The sequence below is a fragment of the Canis aureus genome, chromosome 1, assembly GCF_053574225.1.
Source record: "Canis aureus isolate CA01 chromosome 1, VMU_Caureus_v.1.0, whole genome shotgun sequence".
Lineage (NCBI taxonomy): Eukaryota > Metazoa > Chordata > Mammalia > Carnivora > Canidae > Canis > Canis aureus.
In genome coordinates, this window is record NC_135611.1 from 77,642,518 (window position 1) to 77,661,384 (window position 18,867).

The window sequence follows — 18,867 nt, forward strand, 5'->3', positions numbered from 1 at the left end:
GATGTGTTCCTGATCTTAGAGGAAAAGCTTTCAGCTTTTCACCATTGAGTATGATGTTAGCTGTGGGCTTGTCATACATGGCCTTTATTATTCTTAAGTACATTCCCTGTATATTCACTTTTTGAGGGTTTTAAACCATAAATGGATGTTGAATTTTGCCAAATGCTTCTTCTACATCGACAATCATATGATTTTTATCCCTTGTTTTATTAATGCAGTGTATCACAATGATTAATTTGCAGATGTTGAACCATCCTCATCCCTGGAGTGAATTCTGGTGTATTCATTATGCTGTATGATTCTTTGAATGTATTGTGGAATTTAGTTTGCTAATATTTTGTTGAGGATTTTTACATCTTTGCTCATGAGGAATATAGGCCTATAATGTTCTAGGTTCACCAGATTTTAAAAAAGTATTAAAACAGTAATGTTTCTCTCTACCTCAATTCTCTCCTTCCACACAATACAGTAATCATTACCTTACATACACTCACATCTTTTCCCTTTCTTCGTCCTTCATCCTGGACTAGAAAAAGACCAAGCCTGGTTAAACCCCACTCTTGGTCTACTTCATGGCTGTAGCTGGACATGACTGGTGAAATCTATGCAAATAAGAACTACCAATCATTTCACTCTCCTTATGTTCAAGATAAGGTATTTCACACTCTACTTTCTCTGCTAAAATATCTTATTTTACTAAGAGAAACAACTGGAAGAATCTATTTTCCATCAATAAATTTACACACCTATCTATTCCTTTTTCTTTTTTTCCTGACTTCTGCCAGTTTGTGTTTTATCTTCTGTTGCACCTACTTCTTGCTTGAATCTGTACATTTCATTTTCAAAGAGGTAAATTAAAACAACATAATTCAATCACAATTTTTATAGCCTTCTAGGTAATATTTTTCCTTGTCATTATTCTAAACAGATGAAGGTACTGCTTTTTTTTCCATTTTATTTAGATATTTATTTTTGCCTTACGATATCTTTTTCTTGACACTTTTCTTACTTGTCATAGAATGAGTAACATTTCCCCATTAGGAGGGGCAAGAGACTTAGGCTGCCTTACACACTTCACTACCCTTTACTGCACAGACATTGCTTCCCCCCAAATATGGCTACTTCACATGACAATTTGTATTGCCTTATTTGCTATATGTTTTTGATACAAATCACCGAGTAAGTCTTCTTCCTCTGAGCCCTTAGGGCATTTACCTATCCTCATTTTTGGGAGAAAAAAGGCAGTGGAAAGATTTTGCTCTTCAAAGAGACTCCTTACTTTCTGCCAGTATACTTTTTGTTGGTTCTTTGAGAGATCTGCTGCCACTGGACTTCACCACTGAATATGTTCTCTTTACCTCCCCTATGTAGTTTCTGCACAACCTCAATAGCTTTTACATGGTTTTATTGTATGAATTCGTATGCTTCTTACTTTGAAAAAAGATGTTTTGAAAGAATTTTTTGTGTGAAAGAATAGAGGTCCTATTTGTTCCTTTTGTATGATTTTGGGAGGGGAAACACAAAGATGTTGACAGCTATAGTCATCTAAAATTGTGTTGTTACTCTTTTTTTATGTCTTAATTGGATGCTAATCTTATCAATTTGTAGCCATCCTTCTCTACTAATGTAAGCATTTCACACTGTTTCTGAGTATCTTAAACTTCATCCTGAAAGCTTTAATATATTTTATTTTTTTAAAGATTTTATATTTTTATTCATGAGAGACACACACAGAGAGAGAGCCAGAGATATAGGCAGAAGGGGAAGCAGGTGTCCTGTGGGGAACCCAATGTGGGACTCCATCCTAGGACCCCAGGATCAGGAACTGAGTCAAAGGCAGATGCACAACCACTGAGCCACCCAGGTGCCCCTGAAAGTTTTAAATAATGATTTATTATCATTCAGTTAGAAGTATTTTAAGGACCACCAGGTTGCTCAGTGGGCACTTGATTTTGGCCTAGATCATGATCTCAGGGGTCATGGAATCAAGCCCTCTGTCAGGCTCTGCGCTCATCAGGAAGTCAGCTTGAGATTTTCTCTCTCTCCTTCTGCTCCTACCCTGCTAATGCTCTCTCTTTCCCTCCAAAATAAATAAATAAATCTTTTTTGGAAAAAAAAAGTATTTTAAATGTTTCAATATCTTTGCTTTTTGTCTCACTTCTTATTTATAGGGGTTTTGCGATTTAAATATTTTTTTATTTTAACTTTTTCTTATAAACTTGCAACTTAATTACAATGTGACCATATAACATAATCTGTATAATTCCTATTCTTTGGAAATATTAAGACTTATACCATGGCTGGTACAGAGTCAAATTTGGTAAAAGTTTGTGTGTGTTTGAGGAAAAAGAAAACTCATAATCCTGCTAAGCATAGTATTCTGTATATGACTATTAAATGAAGCTTGGTACTTGTGCCCAACTCTTCCACAATTTTATTTGCTTTTGTCTGCTTGACCTATGAATAACTGAGAAGCAGTTGTTAAACTTTTCCAAAAATGCTGAATTTTTCTTCCTGTGTTCCTATAAATATTTTTATTTCTACATTTTAAAGCTATGTTATTAGTTGCTAATATGTTTAGGATTATATTATTCTTCTGGACAGAATTCTATGAATTCTAAAGTAAATAAATATCTTGATACATCTCTTGAAAATCTAAGTACCTTTGAACCTTTAGTACCCTCCCAAATTCACGGTTTTTGTCTATTATTTTAGCTCTATTTCTAATCAGAAATATTGAAAATATTTATTTATACTTACATATGTCTTTATCAGTTTCTTTGTGATGCCTTTATTTATTGCATCTAAAACTTTTTTCTGATGTCATTATTATTCTTCCCGAGGTACATTTTTTTTTAAAGTTTCTTTAGATACAATTTGTTACAGGTGGTAAACTATGTTAGTTACCCTGAAAAAAATCTATTCTTTTCTCAATATTAAAAAAGTTTCATTGTGTACATAATTTTAATTTCACAGATATTTCCTCTCATCCTTTTAACATATTATTCCACTGTTTTCAAGATTTTGTCATTGGTGTTGAGTCTACTGTTCCTGTTATTTTTGCTAGGCAATTGGGGTTTTTTCCCTCTAGCCATTTAAGACTTTTTCATCTTTCCAAAATTTCTGTGAATTTCTTTTATATATTAGATTTGATATTTATTGTACTTCTTTTAACTAGATTTTTTTGCAAAGAAGTGGATTTAAAAATGAAGTCAATGAAGCTCAAGTTTTAGGGTCCTTCATTTGCATGGATGATTTCCAAATCTCTGTAAGGGGCATCATCAGCATGATGTTCAAATGTTCCTATGTTGTGAATTTTCAAAATAAGATATTTAATCACAATTGGCTGAAGTTATTGTCTATCTCCATTTCAATTTTCCTTCCTTTACATTTCCTTAGCATTGGGTAGCACTGGAGAAGCTGCAGATATTTTGGGATCTGGCTTACGGCAAGTTGTCACTTAATTTGGGTTTAATGAGATATATTTATATAGTTTGCAAATCATTTCTATGTGCAGGTAAGTTATTACTAGCCATTTATCCAACCTAGTGTAGTCATAGCTTCCAGAAACTATGTGCCTGTCATGGCTCCCTCATTTGGCATCATGACATGAAAGTGCAATATTCAACTAAAACTCATAAGATGCCATTACAATAAAAACATTAATGACAAACTGGTAATGAGGGTCATCAGTTCAAAGAAAACTTTAAAATACTCTGAAATCTTATAACTCATAATTAGGCTTCAAGTTTCATAAATATGAATCATCCTTTGGCTCTTTATGTATTACCTCTCATCCAATTGTCTGTATTTTCTTACTCTGGGACTCCAAGTACATATTTATTAGGACTTCACATATAATCTTTCATATCTCTTAAACTTTCTTTCATATTGTCATTTCCTTGTCTTTCTGAATTGTGGTATATTTTTTTTCAGATCAATTTTCCAATCCACAAATTTTCCCTTTATTCATGTATAATTTGCTGCTTAACCTTATGATTGGGTTTTTAAATTTCAAATGTTAAAAAGTTTCTAATTATAAAAGTTCTATTTCTTTTCATTTTCTTGATCATCCTTATGGAGTTGTGTTATTCATTCATTTTTGTGATTCCATTTTTATTTGTGTAGATATGCATAGTTACATTTTATTCTGTATTTGACCATTTCAATGTTTGAGAAAATGAGCAGCCTATATCTGGCATGTTGTTTCTGCTAACTGCTTTTATCTTGTGTGCTTGATAACCTTTGATTGTGAATTTACATTTGGTTGATTTTAGAGAATGAACTCCTGAAGGCTTAACTTGGAGATGTTTTCTTCCAAGAAGGATTCTCTTTTTCTTTCTTCAGGATCCAAGGTTATGGGCAATCTGAGATTTCTTTAGCCCCCTCCATTGATCCTAGTTTAACACCAGAGTAGCAGATCAGCATTTGTGTTATCTATGCTCCCGTTGGCCTTTCAGCAGATTATTTTTCCTCTTTCCGTATTTTGAAGGTTATTGATCCTTAGTGTTTTTTGTTTAGTTCCTCCAAAACCCTAAGAATATATTATGACGCCGATTTTGATGCAGGGCCTAATTGTAGAAGGATCCTTCAAAGTATGTAGTACTGGACATCCTGCTAGAGCCTTCTAGAAAAAAATGCTTTTTATATTTTAAGTGATTTCTCAAAATAAGGGAAGTACCTTTCTTGTGATCTAGGGGACCTTTATCAATAAGTTATTTAAGTATATTAATCACAGGATGATGAAACTGAAAAGGAATTCAGAAGTAATTTCTCCAATCCTCCTAATGCTTTACTCTCTTAACATTCTGATATAACTTGTTTGACCACAAATTTATCAAAGTATCACTAAGATGAACTAGGATTCCCAAAAGGTATTCATTCTTCAAGAATGAATTCCGTGTTTAATGCTAAACTTTAAAAAATGTCTCAAATGCTTGGTAATTTGGATATTTTTCCTAGAAAAATATTTCATGTAAACATTACTTATCTTGGTGTCATTTGCCTAGAATTAGTTTTTAATGGATTTATATAGACTTAAAAATTAATTATGAATCTGGAACTCTTTATCCACAGATACTTTTAAGGAAGGATGTTTTTTTGATGCAATTGAAATAAAATGCATGTTTTATAAAAGGATGTATCTTTTAAATGAATCTAACCTGTAGAAAAAATAATTAATATACATCAAATTCAAAGGCAGTCCTTCATGTTTCATAGAAAGTAGTATGGACAGATGGATCATAAGAGACACTCATTTTGCCTTCCTCAAAAACATTTGTAGCAACCTTAATGTAATCAGATGTCACTTTTCACCAAAAACTTCCAAAAGACAGTCTACAAATCAAGCTCTAAAAAAAAAATTTTAAATAAATGTTTCTTCACTGAAATGAGAATAACTTTGTCATTTCAAATATCTTGTCAGAACTTTACATTGAGAATGGAAGAGTTTGGTTACTTGGGATGAGAAGTTAGCTATTAAGAGACAACCTTTTTTCCCCCTTTTAACAACACAGCTCTGGGTATCAATGCTATAGGAAATATTTCTCCACAGAGGGAAATTACAACACTGAGACTTTTCCTTCCTCAAAATGTCAATTCATTTTAAGGAGTGTACTAAATTATAATAGGTATTTCTTCTCAAACTTGAAGGTCAATGGAAATAAACATGATCAAAAAGTAAACCTAGGAAATATTTAAGTAGAAAACCTAATTTAAAAAGGAAATATATGAAAAAAAGGCAATATATGGTAAAGGTGATTTTTAATAGCAATATGCAATCCTAAATAGGATGACCTAGGCTATGCTCAATGCTAAGAGGAGTACATGTTGGCATATCCTGGGAAACAATTGTGCTATATGTTTCCAAAGCAGTAAAAATGTGCATGTCTTTTGAGTCAATAAACTCACTTTTAGAACAATGATGTTCTAAATAGTGAGATTAATTACACTTTTAAAATTTATACCTTAGTATATTTTTCCAATTTTTCTGTGATTGCCACAAGTTATATTTTAATAATTTATATATTCACTCATAGAATCTTTCCTTGAGCAAACTGAGACTTACTATGTGCAGAGTACCCATATCAACCTGACAATTTGCCTTCTATATACTAATAGGCTATCATAGATGATTTCCAAAAGTGTTACCAATGTTATTGATAAACTTGCTATTCTTAGCACTAGCTGTTTAGGGCAGAAATAGCACTGGCATAATATAGAGGACTGGGCTGGCTAATCTCTGATGGGCCTTCTAATTTTAAGATAATTCTTGTCTTTTAAAAATTTTCTCCATAAATTATAAAGAAACTTCTCTTTGAGTAGATCAACCCACTGAAGTTAGAACAATCAACATTTTCATACACAGTGGATAAAATTTATTAAATCTACACCGACCCTTCTGTTACTTTTGATGAGCTAAATATGTAAAAATAAGATAATGAAAAGTTTTTCAAGCATAATGAAGTAAAAAAGGAGAAAAGGGAAACATACATATAAATATTCTGAAGTGCAATCAGAATAAGTATTATAAAATATGAGGTAAATAAATGTTTAGGTGATATGTAAATAAACCAAATGTTATGAAAGTGACAAATGAACAACTTATTTAGGAAACTCATCATTGATGTGTTGTGCACATGTTGTGTCTGTGGTTTTTGTGTGTGGTATATGTATTTTCTGTGTAGTGTTTATTGTTTGTGACTATCATGTTTTTGTCTATGTGTTAACATATATTAACTCATGCATGTGTGGTGTGATCACTGAGTATATCTCTTGGGTATGTTTGTGTGTCACATGTATTTGTGTGTTGTGTGTATTGAGTTCTGTGTGAGTTTCATTCATATTTTGTGTATGTATGAAATTTTGTATGTTGTAGTTGTATGTGTCTGTGTGAATCCAAGGAAGATGGATCAAATAAAGACTGCTAAGCAAAAAAAAAAAGATAAGAAAAATGTTGACACTCTGGCTACATATCAAACATTTAAGTTGCATGCACATCCATGGAGATTGCAAACAGCATTAATAATAAGACTGAGCATGAAGGATGAGATTCTAAGTGCACTGTGCATCTGTGTGATGTGTGGGAGTGCATGCATGCACTCACACACACACAAAATGTTAGAAGCCTGAAAGCATAGGGTGGGCCATTTTACAAGGATCATTAATTTCATGGGCTCCTCTGGGCTTTCTTTTCCATGGATCTGGTTTTCTGAGCTGTCTAAAATTGTAGTAGGTGTAGATTTCTGCCAACGCATTAATAGTCTCTGATCTCTGCCCTATCTGTTGTAGATGAGGGAATCAAGAGTAATTAATTCTCTTTGATGCTTTCTTCTTATTACAATAATAACTTACATTGAATGATAAACTATAGTTTGAAAATGATTTCACAATCATTAAAGTGTTTTTCCTTATAATCCTGGAAGGAAAGGTATTCTTCCCACATGCTCCCCTCCCCAAGAAAGAAAAAAACTTGAAAAGAAGATAGAAGAGTTAATTTTGTCCGAAAAGGAAGCTGAGACTTAGAAAGATTAGTGATTATGTCTAAACACATCTGACTTTAAGTGTAAAGCTGAGATTAGAAATCACATTTTATGATTCTTAACCAAGTGCTAGAAATACCATAATATACTAACCATGTTTCCCATCCTAGGTATATTTTCATTAGCATTTTATAATATCTGATGGTAAGGAATTTCCTTTAAATTATCCTTGAAAGATTTCAATCATTTTGTAGATTAACACTTCCTTCTCTGGAAGATCTAAGACCTTGCAGGAAAATACATTCAATAAAATGCTATGCACACAGTTCTCATCTTGGTTCAAACCATTTTAATTAAGGCTATATATACACTGTGTATATACTCCATGACTTGATTTCCTTGCCTTGAGTCTCACATTTTTTTCTGCCGTACCATTCTGAGTGCTGCCAGGAGTATATTTTTTTCTTTTTTTTTAACATTTTATTTATTTATTCATGAGAGACCCAGAGAAGGGACATAGAGAGAGAGGCAGGGACATAGACAGAGGGAGAAGCAGAATCCCTCCAGGGAGCCTGATGCAAGACTTGATCCCAGGACCCTGGGATCATGCCCTGAGCTAAAGGCAATTGCTCAACCACTGAGCCATCCAGGTGTCCCTGCCAGGGATATCTTTAGAAAACGCAAATAAGATCACTCTTTATCCTAGACTAAAACACTTTGGCTGTCTCCACTGCCCCAGCAAAAAATCCAATGTCCTCAGCAGGCTTCTCTTAAGGAGCCTGGAAAACTCATTTCTTTCCAAATTCGTTTTTTACTTTGTGCTACTTTCCATACTATATACCTCAGCTATACTAAATCATTATTTGGTATTTAAATTTGCCAAACTCTTTCAAGCCTCTGTAACTTATTCACAATTTTCCTTTCCCAAAATGCCATTTTTCCTCTTGTGTACCTGAAGAAATTTTCACTATGTGAAATTTTACTATGTGAAATCTGAATTAAGAATTCTCTCTCTCCTGCACTGTCATGTTACCCAAAACAATATATTACATTTATTTACTTATATGTACATCTTCTCCTACTAGTTTGGGTTCTTTGATTTCAAGCATCAGGTCAGGTACATTTTTGTATCTCTAGTGATGAGCACAAGACATGGCATGTAATACATGATCAGTGAAATAACTAAGATGTGGACTTTCAGAAGTTTGAAAAATATGCCCTACAAACCAAATATAGTCCACTTCCTGTTCTTGCAAATGAAGCTTTATTAGAATGTATCTCTGCCTATTCATGTACATAATATCAATGGTTGCTTTTGTGTTCAATGACAGAGCTGAGTAGCAGTGATGGAGACAGGTTGACCTGCAAAGCCAAAACTATTTACTTATCTGGCCCTTACAGAAAAACACAAAAAATTGCCAACCCCAGACCCAGATAATCTCTAATGATCTAAAGGTATTGCTTTGATTGCATGACTTTTAACATTATGATCTTTAAGAAAAAATCACATAAAAAACAAGAAGCATATTTAGAATTTACTGCATTGTACTCACTGAAATACCAGAAATTTTGCATTAATCCTACTTAGTTATTGTTATTATTGTTTTTGTATATTCTGGCTGCAGTTTAAATCTATGTCATCTCACTAGTGTGCAGTTCAGATAACAAAGAACTAAACTGCTAGGTAAATATGGATAAATGTTTAATTATGAAAAATACAGAATATATTGTTTACTCAGAAATTTTAAGGGATAAAGGGCATTTGAGCTTTCAAAAAATATAAAAGCATACTTGAATACCTTTAAATATGTTTGAATTTAAAAAAATCAGTCAAATAACTGGATAAATTCCAGTCACATTACTGAGAGAATATATTCTGGTGGTTTAAATTTAGCTCACTAAACAATAAATTTATTTTTTATTATGGAGACCAAATTTATTTTCTGCAAAATGACTAATAATTTTGTAGCAATATTTCATTTTCTTCCTTTAGAAGAAAAGAGGGATATTTTGTAGTTTGCTTTCTCTAATTTCTTTTGACTCACAATCTTGGTTTTATTATTATAATGTAAATGTATCCCCCAAACACAGCCTTATTCAGAAAATGCATAGCTTTTTAGCTTTCATGGGGCTTAATTATATTGAATGATACTGTATTAAATATGTCTCTATATTGCATCTGGAAATGGAAGGGATGGTTCAAAAAGGATGATACTAAGTCTGTTATTTTCCTTGGATTTATAATAATGTACCTTTATCATTGTATTAAACCCTATCATTGTTTCCTAAAATTCATAACCCTCTCGAAGTCAGCTACCATAAATAAGCTAAATGGCATTTAAGTTAAATAAGTCTAACATAAGTAATCTCTGAGAGTTGTTTAACATATCTTCATATCCCTTGAGCTAGTTGGAGTTGTGCTAGGGGATTATAAGACCAAGGTTAGGAGTTATTCAGAGTTGGACCTATAGCATACATCGCTCACTTTAATTGCCACTAATTTAAATATGCTCTTGAATAAAGAACATATTCCCTGTCATTAAGCCCAAATATGTTTTCTTGACACCTCACTTGTTGAAGAATAATGAAAATAATAAAATGATAAAAATAATAACAACCCAACAGCAAACAAATTCAAACTCAAAAGCATTTCAAGGTATTACTTTCATAGTGGTAAACAATTGCCATCTTATGTTTCCTTAAAATACAGGTAAACATAAATGACAAGTGAGATAATCAGTATGTTTATGTGCCACACAATACTGTGATAGTATATAGAGAAAAGAAGTAATTCCTGAGAGTAGTTATCACCTATTCTGAAATGTATCCTGTTTTCTCATGATAATAAAATATTTTACAAAATAAGAGACAAGATTTTTCACTGCTCTTCCTTAAAATGTAGGCCATCTAAAAGCTTATATGAAGGAAAATTTCAATATGGAATGTTTCAAAGGTTTGGTTTATTTAAATGCTAAACCCCAAAATTTGGCAAAAGAATTTCTTCCATAAAGATGTCCCCAAATTGACATTTTAGTCATGCTGATCAAGTCAAAATACTATAAAGAATTTTTATATTGTTTATGAAGAGAGCAGAACTGACACCTATTTAAATTTCAAATTTTCTGTATCATGACTGAATTTTATTTGTTTATTTTATTAATTTACAGGAGAGGGGTGTTAAAGTTTCTTCCTGTAACTGCATTTGTCTCTATTCTTAGTTCTGTCATTTCTTGCCTTATGTATATTGACACTATGTTATCTGGTGAATATAAATTTAGAATTCTATCATCCTGGTATGTTACATTTTTATCAACATAAAGTGTCTCTTTATCTATAGTAATGTTTCTTATCCTAAGATCTACCTTGTCAGGTATTTATATAGTTACACTTTATTTTCTTTTCTCTATTGTTTGCATGGCATGTATCCTTCCATTCTTTTACTTCCCATCATACAATGCTACTATGAGGCATGACTCTGGCAAGCAAGAGTTGGTAAAGTAATATTGCTTTAACTCTCAGTGTGAAAAATGTTTGTATTACACTCAATGTAGTTACAGATACATCTGAGTTAATATTTAGCACCTTATTTGTTTTCTATTTGTCCCACCTATCTTGTATATTTTTTATATTCTCTCTTTGCTTTTCTTCTCCTGGATTAATCCATATCTTTATAGTTCCATTTCCTCCATCTATTAGCTAATTAATAATGCAATCTTTCACTATTATTTTAGTGGTTACCCTACAGATTATAACACATACCTTTTATGTTTTTTATTAATTTTGCAAGCTCCCAGACAATGTTAGGGCTTTAGAACACTTCAACTCCATTTGTTCCACTGCCCCTTCCTTTAATGTTGTTATGTATTTTAATTCTGCAATAGATGTAGACCCCAAAGGATGTTAGTGCTGTTCTGTTCAGATGATATTAAAATATACCTGTCCACATATTTTCACTTTCTGTTACTCTTTGTTCCTTTCTGCAATTCTCTGTTTTAATTATTTGAGTTTATTTTTTTCTGTTTAAAGACTTCCTTTTGTATTTCAGTTAATGCAAATCTGACAGGGATGAAAATTTTCAGTCTTGTTTTCTATAAATGTCTTTTTTAAAGGTTATTTATTTATTTTAGAGAGAGAGAGAGAGAGAGCCAGAGAAGCAGACCCTTGGTTGGGTGCAGAGCCCAATGTAGGTTTTGGTCTCATGAGCCTAAGGTCACAACCTGAGTGAAAACTTAGGAGTCCAGATCTCAACCAACTGAGCCACCCAGGTGTCCTTTCTGGAAAAGTTTTTATATTGTTATCATTTTTAAAGGATATTTTCAGTGAATATAAAGTTCTGGATTGGCAGAGTTTTTCCACTGGCACCTTAAAACCTTAAAAGATAGTCATCATGTTATTTTCCAGGTGCCAATATTTGTGTTGAGAAGTCAGCCAATAATTTTGTTGCTTCTTTGAAAGTAATGTGCCTTTTTCCTTCTGTCTGTCATTGATATCTTCTCTTCGACTTTGGTTTTCAACAATTTCAGTAAGATATGCCAAGGGTACTTTTATTTGTATTTATAGCTAACCAATTACTTCTTTCACAAATTGCTTTTGCTCTATTCTTTTCTTCTTCTGGGACTCCACTACGTGTCAGATATTTCTATTATGTCTCGTATGGCCCATATAATACTTTCGGCAGTTTTATTCTTTTTCCTCTCCATGCTTCAGCCAGATATTTTCTAATGACCTATTCTCAGTAACTAAGGCTCTCTTTTTCTAATGCTTCCAATCTGCTATTGAAGTTACCATTAAGTTCTTAAATTTTCTTATTGTATTTTTCAATTCTACATTTTTTTTAATTTAACTTTTTATTAAAAATTTTTTTGCATATATTTTTATTGGAGTTCAATATGCCAACATATAGCATAACACCCAGTGCTCATCCTGTCAAGTGCCCCCCTCAGTGCCCGTCATCCAGTCACTCCATACCCCCGCCCACCTCCCTTTACACCACCCCTTGTTCATTTCCCAGAGTTAGGAGTCTCTCATGTTCCATCACCCTCACTGATATTTCCCACTCATTTTCTCTCCTTTCCCCTTTATTCCCTTTCACTATTTTTTATATTCCCCAAATGAATGAGACCATATAATTTTTGTTCTTCTCCGACTGACTTACTTCACTCAGCATAATACCCTCCAGTTCCATCCACGTTGAAGCAAATGGTGGGTATTTGTCATTTCTGATAGCTGAGTAATATTCCATTGTATACATAGACCACATCTTTTTATCCATTACTTTCAGGGTTCATTTCTATAGTTTGTTACCAGAGCAATCTTTTTTTTTTATTGATTTTCTTTCCTTTTTTAAAAAATTTTTTATTGGAGTTCAATTTGCCAACATATAGCATAATACCCAGTGCTCATCCCGCCAAGTGCCCCCCTTAGTGCCCATCACCTGGTCACCCCAACCCCCCACCCACCTCCCCTTCCACTACCCCTTGTTCATTTCCCAGAGTTAAGTGTCTCCCATGTTTTGTTTTTTAACTAAGTTCTACTTCTTTAAATGGTGACATTTTTCTTTTTTTCTTTTTTAAAGATTTTTATTTATTTTTTCATGAGAGACACAGAGAGAGAAAGAGGCAGAGACACAGGCAGAGGGAGAAGCAGGCTCCATGAAGGGAGCCTGATGTGGGACTTGATCCCAGGTCCCCAGGATCACACCCTGGGCCGAAGGTGGCGCTAAACCGCTGAGCCACCTGGGCTGCCCAAATCGTGGCATTTTTCATTTTCACTTTGTTGTTTATTTTTTTCAGCATTTTAATAATACATTTTTTATTTTAAGATTTATTTATTTATTTGAGTGAGAGAGAGAGAGAGAGAGGAGGGTCCCAGGGAGAGGCAGAAAATCTCAAGCAGACTCCCAGCTGAGTGCAGAGTCCATCATAGGGCTTGATCTCATGACCCTGAGATCAGAATCTGAGCAGAAACCAAGTGTCAGACACTCAACCAACTGAGCCACCCAGGCACCCCTTACTAATACATTATCTTAAAGTGTGTATTTGGGGACATTTGCTGGCTCAGTTGGTTATGCCTCCGACTCCTGATTTGGGCTCAAGTATGATATCAGGGTCTTGAGATCAAGAACTGTGCAGGGCTCCATGCTTAGCTTGGAGTCTGCATGTCCTGCACCCTCCTCCTCTGCCCACTTCTCATTCTCTCTGTCTCTCTAAAAATGAATAAATAAAAAATTTAAAATAAATAAATTAAGCGTATGTTTGATAACCCCAATAAATGGTTCATTTGCCTTTTCTCTTGATTTTCTTTCTTTAGTATGCCTGATTATTTTAGTGAATGCTAGACATTTTGTATTAATTGTAGAAGTTCTAGATGATTTTATCTTACTCCAGAGAGCTTTTACTGTATCCTCTGGATAATTATCTTAAGTTAGCCAAGGCAAGGCTGGGTTGCAGTGATTATAAACCTTGGTCTACATCTGGTTCATACTCATTCTTAAGATATAGTTCTTTAAGGGTCCCAATTGAGCCTAATGGATGCTGAACAGAATTCTGATTTTCTTGGAACCCTGAAACTGTTAAATATTCACTCTTTTTCAGTAGTTTTCTCCTTAGTTTCATAGCCTCTTTCCCTGTGTAACTTAAGAATTCAGAATTATGAGGTGTCTGACCCTTCCTTATGCCATGCTTATCTCTAGGATTTTAATCCTTTGATTCAGACCTTGACAATGGCAGCATTCCTCTAAGATCATAACTCCTATTAGGCAGCCCCTCCTCCCCCATTCTGGAAACATCATTCTTTCCATTTGCCCATTCAGACTTAGAGATAGTAATGGCTTTTTACTTTGCTTACTTTAGTCATGCCCACACTTAAATGCTATGTTTATTAAAATACCATCAGTTAAACCAATTCAGTTTCCTATATCCCAACTGGTACAGTATACAACTCCCAAAAAGGTAAGAACTGATACTGTGAGGTATTAGGATTTTAAAATCTGTAATCTTAAGCAAAATTTGTGCTTTAACTGGATCCTTTAAGATATATTAAAGAGTTTTGTTATCAGCCAATCTGATTCATAGAATATATAAGAGGCTACTTATATGAAACAGACAAAAACAATTTTATGCAAATTACTCTTTGCTTGAGCTAGTCTATGAAGTCTAAGGATTAGCTTGAATAAAGCATTCCTCTCTGCTTCATCTTCTTTTGATAAATACATGGAAATGTTTACAGAGCCCTTCTTATCAACAACCTCACCAGCCATCAGACATTTACATATCATAAACAAAATGAACAATATGTTGAATACATTGTTTCATCAAGTCCAGTGCCTGTATCCTTCAAAAAGAGTCATTTTAAAATACTGCATGAATGTCACACTCTAGTCTCCCCAGATAGAAATCTTGATGTCAATCAAAACTCCCTGCAGTTTGTTACCTACTGATGAAGTTACTTCCTCATTTGAAAACTTTTACAGTACCCTTGAGAGAAATTTCAGTATTCCCTCCATCACACCCCATTGCTTTTTAAATTAAGACATATGCCATACATTACGAGAACTTGCAATCCATAATACAAAACAATAATAACAATAAAAATCATAATATGATTAAGATTTAAATTATTAGGTAAAGACTAAACCAAGAAGAGAGCCCAGGAAGGTCAACTGAATATGAAATGGGATTTGAATACACATAAATATGAGTAGAAGTCATTTCTACTGATTGGGAAAGAGTATGAGTACATATCTTCACCAAAGTCAGTTAGAAATTTCGGTGGCAAAGCTGGGTTTTAAAAACAACGAATAATCATATGTCTAGCCATTTGGCAAGTCCTTTGAGCCCCACTTACTTTCATTTGGTCCAATACTTCATAGAACATTTTTGCTAGAGAAATGACCTGTTACACATAGACTGCCTCAGGTTGGTTCTCTGCTATTAAACCTTTGGAAGAGGAGGGAGCATGAAAAAGTTGCTAGGATTAGCAGGATGATGTCCTGGAGTTCCATTGTTTTTGAGTCCTACCTTTCTGATACAAGTCTGTCTCTAGCTCATCAAAGGGAGTTGTTGGTGGAAAGGAAGAGAAAATATGATGAGAGAAATGAGTTCCATGGTGTTCATATCATCCATTTAGGTCTCAAGGTAAAAATGCTGCGAAAGGGGTTCTTTGCTGATTCCAAAAATAGAGAAGCTTTGTAAGAAGTGAAAGCCTCTGGGGTTCAGAGGCCCCAAGGCAACATCAAGAGCCTTCATTTGCCACCTCTCAAGAGGTTTGTAAAGTGCAAAGAACTATTTAGTTTTAGACATGGGACTTGAACATCAGAGAACCCAGAAATACCTGAGCAATGATGGTAGTAAGGGCCTCTTAAAAGAGGTGGATCCCTGATTTTGACATTAATTGTTACCCTGGTATCAGAACCAATGAGAACAAACTGAAAAAGAGCCACACAATGTCTTTCCTTTTTTCCAGATGAAACACAATCCTAATGAGCTGTGGGGAGGGTGGATACTTACCTCAAATCATATAATGAATCATATTAGTTAATATTAGTCATTCTGATGAGAAATGTATATGCCTCACCTTACTTAATTTTCCTAACAATCTTATGTGTAGGTAGTCTTATAATCACAGAGGGGCAGAAAACTGGTTCACATAGTGACTCCACCACTTCTGGGCTATAAAACCAGAGCAAGTTACTTAACCAATGTATGATCCATCTTCCCTTTTTCAAAATGGAAATGATAATATCAGCAATAATAATAATAACAATTTAAAAAGTATCAACAAGCCCTTTAAAACATTAATTCCATCCATTAGAAATGCATTTTCAAATATACATTAGAATTTTACTCATCTGGTGTTTCTTTTTTTTTTTTTTTTCCAAAGGTTTATTTATTTATTCATTCAGAGAGAGAGAGAGAGGCAGGCAGAGACACAGGCAGAGGGAGAAGCAGACCCCATGCAGGGAGCCCGATGCAGGACTCAATCCTGGGTCTCCAGAATCACGCCCTGGGCTGCAGGCGGCGCTAAACCGCTGCGCCACTGGGGCTGCCCTCATCTGGTGTTTCTGTTACTCCTTTTCCCATGGAGATAGATTTAATTAGAGAAAGAAAGGAGTGGTTCTCTCCAATACTTCCAACAGCAGGCAAAGGAAGAGGGAGAAAAAAAACTTTCCTTTACATTGTCCAACGTCTTGTAGCATTATTTGTGCCTAGAAACCACCCAGAGAAAGGCCTTATGTTGCTTTTATAATGGGTAAAGTGATGGTAATAATGATGTCCAGCTTTTATCTCAAAAGGAAAGCGTGCTTTAGAAGTAGAGTTAAATAAGTCAGCTGCATTGTAGACTCATGAATTCTCACTCACAGCCATGCCCTCAGACACCCCCTTGACCCTTTGGCAACCCTCAGAGGACAAGGAAATGTCAGCCAGCAGCCTGAGGTCATTATTTCTGACACAGATTTTATTCCACTTCCAATAATCTTAGTGAAGGTTCTAGCTTTCCTCTGCATACATCACATGTCCATCAGCACCACAACATGCATCTGGGGATAAGCCATAGCAAAGAGATTGTGAATAGGTCATATTTAAATTTTTCTTTCCATACTGACAGATGACATGGGGCTCCTATGGGTGTACATTTGACACCCTCATGAATGCAAAATGAATTTATTATGATTAGTGCTTTCACCTAGAATACGACATTAATTCATAATGATTGATGGGCTACTTAAAATAAAGTAGTAACCTTTCCTAAGGTGGCTAGGTGACCCCACATCCACTTCATTAGTAATATTCTCTGAACTGTATTTATGTAAATGGAAAAATGTATCATAAGGCTACTTTATCCTTTACAATCAAGCACAATTCTCAATGTAACTATATCTTATACAAACCAAAATACAATTTTGTTTCCAGAGTATTTGAAAATTTTTATTTCCATCCTTGAAAAATAAGTACACTTGAAACTGAACAAAATGCTCACAAATTATCATTTAAAAATATGTAACGATCAAATTTAAATCATTAGGAAGAGCTATTTATGTGCTTTTTGCTGTCAAGAACTATTATTTAGGACTATCTTACATAAATTAATGGTGAGTCTTGCTCACATAACTAGTATGATGTTTTCACTGATGTGTGTGTTATACATTTGTGAAGAAGCAAAACCTTGGGTCATTTAGTATGGATTCTTACTCATTCCTTTGGACTAAAATACATGAACAAAGGGAATCTCTGCACTCTAGGTTCATGCTGTTGATTGGTTTTTAGAAACTGCTAAGTAAGTAAGGGCAAGAGTTTAAATGTTTTTTTTTTTAAACATTAAACACAGAAAAACAGCTGGGAAGTTGCATCCTATTGGGTTTTCTTTGCTTTTCTACCAGTTCTTTTCAATGTAGTAGTTTTCACAGCCTAGCTACTCATCTACTCATACAGTTATGAACATGGACCCCCCCTTCTAGTATGATTTGGATCTAATGTACAAAGTAAAGGTTACATGAAAAGTAAAATAAACATCCATGACATACTGAAGTAACAATAATATGATGCACAATGTATCAATAGGATGAAAAAAACTGACTTGCTTGAATTGTATTCTTCCTAGAAACATAGATGTTAATATCACAGATAACATAAATACTCTCCATTTCTTATCTGGAGTGTGAACTTAGGTTTATAACTCAGCTGGAGAGGTGTTGACTATGGAAGTCAAACAAAAGCAAATGTGCCAGTTAGCACACCCCAATTTTGATGAAAACACATTGTACTTTAGTGAAGCTATGTAAGTTAGTAGCTAGATACTGAGTCTTTCCATCTACACTCTGCCTTTGAGGACATGTGACATTGAAAAGATGATGTAACATCATTGTGCCTCAGTTTCTTTTCATTTAAAATTATAATATCCATCTGTTTCAGTTCCCAGATTTGTATTAAGAAACAAATAAGATATCATATTTGGAAGTGTTCTTTTAATACAAAGCATAAAACAAAATTAAACATTACGGAATGCTATTTAACCTCTCATCAACATGCAATGTAGGAATCTAACATGCCAGAGCAATGGTGATTCATTCAAGCTAATATTTGTTGAGAGCTTTCCATGTGTACTGAGAGGGATGCAAATATAAAATTGGTCATGACTAGAAGAAAAGTGAAGACATACACATAAATAACTAATATATGTAAGATAGACAGTGGCAAGTAGCAGTGATACCAAAATAAAGATAATTGCCTATAATAGTTCAAAGGAGAACCAGAAAGGCTTGCAAAGAAAGTTCACTCAATCTAGACCTTAAAGGATGATGGGATATCCATGGGGAAAAACAACATGAGATTAGGTACCAAATCTGGGATTCCACTAACAAACTTCAAAGGGTTCCATTTAACTCTTA

General features: G+C 34.1%; 1 long non-coding RNA gene across 1 annotated transcript in view; it reads right to left on the reverse strand.

Moving 5' to 3' along the window:
* The window catches only part of LOC144288571 (uncharacterized), a 276,551-nt gene that overhangs the window by 27,317 nt on the left and 230,367 nt on the right, over nt 1-18,867 (reverse strand). The gene's annotated exons all lie outside the window — the stretch shown is intronic.